Raw genomic sequence first — 6,149 nt, 5'->3', positions numbered from 1 at the left:
AACAGGATTCAGGCCCATATTTCCACAATCAAAGTCATGGATTTTGAACAGCCAACCATCCATCCAGTCCTCATGTGGCCATATAACAATATTGTTCCTCCCATCTTTATGACTTGGAGCCATTATTCCAACAACTCATGCATATCAGGAACACATAAAAAGTATAAGATTGTGAAGAAGCAACTATTTATTTCTTATGATGACCAAACCATGGGCTAGCCAAACCTTCAAACATTTGCTGTCCGTATTATACTTGGAAAAAGGAAAAGTTGTTTTTAGCCAACACACACATTCCCCTGAAAAGATAAAGCCATATTTTAAAGCAGATGTTTTCTTTCATTTGACTTCATAGTCATTTTTTATTTTAGTCATATCTGAAAGTTCCTTAAAAAAACTAATGATAATATGACGTATGAGCAGTGTTGGGTGTAACACGTTACAGAAGTAACAGAGTTACAGTAATGTATTAAACGCATTACTAATGACATTTGGGTCATATACTACCCGTTACAATTCTCAGTAACGCAGTTACAACTAATTTTAACCCGAAATTACCAATATCGCGAGACATTCCGACACCAGAGATAAATTGTGCGGGATTAGTAAACCTGGTGTTTACCCATCAGGCTCATCAAGATCCCTCCGCTTCGCGTCGGGTTCCCTGATCAGCCTGTCGGGTGTTCTTTTCCCCATAATGACCGCCTTGCTGCACATTATCCCGCTTATTACACGGCCATAAACTAAACAAACTACAGAGCCCATTCCGTGTTCCTGTTATTGTTTACTTCCTCTCTGCCTTCTTCTGGTGATTTATCTGGCGTCCAGCGCTTCGTCTTTTAACCTCTTTTCCTTTCTCTTTCTTGATCCTCCTTAGCAATCTTCATTATAGTCCTTGACAGTGGTCTGTAGCCTACTTCTGTATTAACAACGTGTCACATGTTAAGAATTTACAATCAGAATCGAGTATTCAACTAAGCCGTGTAATAAAAGTTGTTAGTAGCCTTAAGGGCCTACACAGTTGTTATGCTATACCACATTGCCATTCAATGGATGTATAATGAGCTGCACTAAACTACATTTTAGCATTTAAAATACCTAGCCATTCTTTTGTGGTTATTTTGGTAAAGTAACTCAAAGGTAATATAAAAGTAGTGTAACTCATTACATTTCAGAGACAGTAATATTGTAATGTAACTTATTACTTAAAAAAGACAGTAGTAGCCTACTGTATTACATTTTGGAAGTAACTTGCCCAACACTGCGTATGAGGCCTGTCTTTCTAAACACTGTGTTCTCTACTGTTTCAATGTTTTTTCTTCTCATGGTTATCAATAACACAAGAAAATATGCCTCAACAGGAGAGTGGAAAATAAAAGTGCTTCCTTATCATTATCCAGCACTTGGTATTGTTGAAGCAGCAATTGAAATGAACTTGTTTGAAATACACGGACAAACGACCGGAAAATAAGTCGCAGCTGCATTGTGGAAATCTACCTCATTTTAGCCTTTGCAGACCATTTATGCACACCATCCTATATAACATAATTCAGGAAGGGCAAAACCTCAAAAGCATTATAGGGCCCCTTTAATTAGCATGCAGATGTGTGCTCCACATCCTTCCCTATCTTCGTTGCAAATGTTTCCTTCCATAAAATTGTCCACTACGGCTGGTCTCACTCTCAAGTTGACTCGTTTTCCATAATCTTTAGTCCTTTCTGGGGGAACTTTAGAGAATTTGCATCTTCTTGCAGCGTCACTGCTCCTTTTATACACCCGCCCCGTAGCTGTGAGCCATGGCTTGCTTTCTGTGTTTGATCTCTCTGAGGCTGTAAATTCCAACACACTATTTTCTTTTTTTCCCCCCAGTTATTCAACCGTACCCACAGCAAATCTAAGGGCTGGAGATAATGCAGATTGAAGAGATGCTTCCTGTTATAGACATGGATAGATTGATTGATATAAAACATCATCACTCAAAGTAAAAGTGGACAAATCAAAGCGAGGCTGAGAGATGGAGAACAAGAGGGGGTAAAATGGAAAGCATATGAGGTTGAGATGATGTGTTTGATGAGCGACTTGATGTCAGGGCGAGCAGAGCTTTGATGACACTTTTCAGGGTCGATCAAGATCTATATCTACAGCAGTTTTTTTCCATTACATCAGGCTGACAGTCAAAGCTATAAAAGAGGCTCTGAGGAACATCTGACAAGGAAGAGCATTACATATACTATGATTTATATGCAAGAGTTTTCTAATTATGATTCTAAATATGATTAAACAGAAAGTTAGCAACGAAAGAGATAGCACTAGTATCATAAAAGGCTAAGAATAGTTTCCTATACATAATACAATTCTTGAATAAAATATGATTATTTTATGTATTTAAAGAAAAATTACATGCTTTCATAATTTTTCACATTGAACAGCTTTGGTTGCAAAACTTCAACCATTCTCACATTTTGATGTATCAAACATGTTTTATCAGTCTTTGCCAGCTCTTCATTACAGCTATTTATCCCAACACATGTTCTTCTATATCTATGCCATCTTTGGGAACTGCCCTACAATTAAAAGTAACGTTTGAGGGTTTGTCTGGCTGCACATGAGTTGCATTGATTGGTCCATGGGCCAATGTTTGCTAAATGTAGCGCTTTAACTATAAATGATGTATACTGAACATAATTGTTCGCCATTTCAAAGGCATGCATACCCCTCAAAGAGTATGGGTGTGCTTTTGACACAGAAAGCCTTTGGGTTTTATTCACATTTTTTTTACGTTATCAATGCATTTTCTTGGAAAAACGGCCTCCAACTCACAAATATAGCCTAAATTGTTATTTTTTTACTTTAAGCTGCTCTACATCTTTGATGTTAAAGGCAGAATGACAAATATTTTTTTTGTTCCAATTAACGCCTGCTCCCCAGCTCTAAAACACTAGAAGTGTCGACTGCTTTCAGTGTTACAAAGGTCGAATGTTTGTGAAGATCCAAGATTCCCTTTTGCTTTGCCGCTTGGCATTTTGCCTCGTTATAATTTCCTAGCTTCTTCATGGATGTGTGCCTATTTTGTGGTTCTAAACTCTGAGAAACATCCTAAAAAATATATACAAGCAGAGGAAAGGGAGTCTGCTTAGAGACACCGGCGCCACACCCTTCTGATGGGTCATAATAAGTGATGATTGAGAGGGATTATTATTTTTGTATGAGTATATGGATTTATGGGGAAATCCTACTCACCCTGCCTTAAATGTTAATGCTATTTCTCCTTGGGCAGTATCAAATGTATTTTTCGGTGGCCGGCGAAGCTGCTAGCAACACTACATGAATTGTACATGTAAATAAAATAAAAGCTTCTTTTTAAAGGTGATTATTTTGGCTGATTAGACCTCTTATGACTGTGTTGCATGCACAGTCTGTGTCATTTTCTTCCCTTTGCTCTTTGTTTTCTTACAGGTTTGTCTGCCTCTGTTAGATGAGACAAATTACAGCTTTTATTGTCCTTATTACTACATGCAGTGGGATGACGTCCAAACAACCTCAGCAGGTACCCAATCATTTATTCAACTGAAAACACATATGTGGGTGTGCAACAGTTGTTATTTCTGTGAGTCAACCTGAACAGCTGCCTTGATCTCATCCACTTTTTTTCCTCGCTCCAGCCGAGCCGTAAAACAGTTCTAAATGATGCCAACAGACATTATTTGGTACAGCACCAGAATCCTGGATCTAATCAGACGCAATGGCGGTTATTAAGAAGTATGTTACCAGCCTAATTACTTCTTGCAATAGTAGAAAAAGTTTAGTCATATAGTAATTTAAAACACCACATCATGGTTTGGAAAATAGTTAATCAGGATGTAAAGTAGATATAAATAATAGTAAAGTCAGTGGCAAATACTGGTATGGTCCATTCAAGAGGGTAAAATTGGGGCAAATGCTGCAACTACTTTACACTAATTGGGCAAATTGTTTACATACTGGCTGGATTAAATTACATGCTTAGACGCATGAGATTTAGAAAATAAGTGTTTCCAGGGTGAGTCGTACACATGTCTTTATTATATGAACTCATCAGATGGCTTACTTGCGAAAATGTTACATTTGGTGAGGCCACCCTGAGACATGAGTGGAAAAAGGGAAATGTCACTGTTCAATTGACTTGTTCTTATTTTGAGTATTGTAAATGTATTGTGTTGTGAGAGGAGTGTGTTGTTACATTCACACAGTAACATACAGACAAGGCCATGGTCTGGATTCATCATCCGTTTTTAAAAATAGAGAACCTTTCATTATTCAGGAAACATAAGAAGAAGCACTGGGTGTCATGTAGCCTACAAATGCATCTGAAAGCCAGAGGAAACCGGGGGTTGAAAGCCCAATTGAATATTCATGCTACACAATCTGATACCCAGTGTCACTTAACTCTAACTATGGAATACAGAAGATAAAAACAGGATAACAGGACAACTGTTTTCAGCTGCCAAGTGGAATAGAAGGAAAATCCTAATCAGCAAAGCAGGGCTACATAAAATCATGACGTGGCCCTTGAGCGCCTCAGTAGATCACAAGCAGCTGATATTGAAAATGAACAAAAGATAGCATGAGGACTTAATTTCATACCCGTTTTACGCTAAACCCCCCTTTTCATGCTTCAACCAACATGAGTCCTCTGTTTTTGCAGTGACCACATGTGCCAAGGAATGAGTGGCTTCAGTCTGTTCACATTCCTCACAAGCCACAGTAGAGCAGATGGAAAAATACAACTTATACAACATATGTGACACACTAAACAAAATATGTTTATTGAGGTATTTCTAACGCATGACAAATCGTGGATTATGCGTGACGTCTGACTTGACGAACAACCACAAATCTGTGTTTTTGACCTTGTGTTGAAGTATTGTCGGTACAAAATGGCCCTTCTTTGAGCTTTCAGTCTTTAGAACTCAATGCTCAAAGAGGTGGTTTTTCTTGCTATACACAATCTACTCATAACATTTTACCCTGAAAAAGTTCTCAATAAATGTTACCTTTTTAAAGGGGCCCTTTTATGCTTTGTTGGGTTTTCCCTTTCCTGTAATGTGTTCTTTAGGTTTTTTGTGGTCTGCAAAAGCTAAAATCCCAAAGTTTCTCTCCAACACACTCACCCCCCCACCTGCTTGAAATGCCTCAATTGGAGTCCTTTGTTTACTAGTAAAGTGACATCACTATGTAACACTCATGCTTCTATTGGCTATTGCTGCAACACACTAAGCGTTTGACCAATCACAACAGAGCCGGCCAGCTAGCCAATCAGAGCCGACTGGGCTCTGGTATCAGACAGAGGATGAAAAGAGGAGTTGAAGCACAGGCGGTATGAGAAAGAGCTTTTTGAACATTAAAGCATATAGGCACAGTAGAGGCACACAATACTTTTTTAACCTGATAATGAGGATAATAGGGCCCAGGGACGTGCACAGGTAGGGGCTAATGTTGCCCGGGCAACAGCCTGTTTGCCATTTTTGTCTGACCTGCCCCTCTGGAGAGAGCGAGATTTTTTTTTTGCTTTCTATTGTGGCCGAATCAACATAAGCCCACAATTAGTATTGTAGCATCTCGCTGCTATAAAACACAACTTGTCAGCGCTGTCATCTGCCCCCAGTCACGTGACTTTGTTTACAATCTGACAGCTGGAAGCAAAGGAAAGCCCTCCGAGTCCGGCCTCATATGGCTATGGTGATCATACCATATGCCTGTATAGGGGTACAAACCAGGGGACTTTACTTCCTCTTGATACAAAAAAGCACCTAAATATAGCCTACTTGTTTTTGTGCTTCTGTCTTTCTGTGTCTTTTCATCTGTAAACTCCCTCACCGCTCGCTCTCTTTTCTTGATCGCCCTCTCACAGAGAACAGTTCACTGTCCCGCTTCATTGTAGGCTTTCTGCCATGTCTCTACTTTAGTTTGACCATCTCTGTTATTAAGTTATGGAATACTAAATAAATAAGTAATTAGATACCTTACCGTTTTATCAGTATGTCTGGACTGCACAGAAGTTACAATGGTCAAACTACATTAGAACAAAATTGTCCCCATTTTGTCTTTAATAGTTACTTAATAGTTACTAACATTAGATATTTTAATGAGATATGGACCGCAAAACAAAAAAT

This window comes from Gymnodraco acuticeps, unplaced genomic scaffold, assembly GCF_902827175.1.
Source record: "Gymnodraco acuticeps unplaced genomic scaffold, fGymAcu1.1, whole genome shotgun sequence".
In the NCBI taxonomy this organism is placed as follows: domain Eukaryota; kingdom Metazoa; phylum Chordata; class Actinopteri; order Perciformes; family Bathydraconidae; genus Gymnodraco; species Gymnodraco acuticeps.
The sequence above is the reverse complement of the archived record's forward strand: the minus strand, read 5'-3'. Positions refer to the sequence as shown.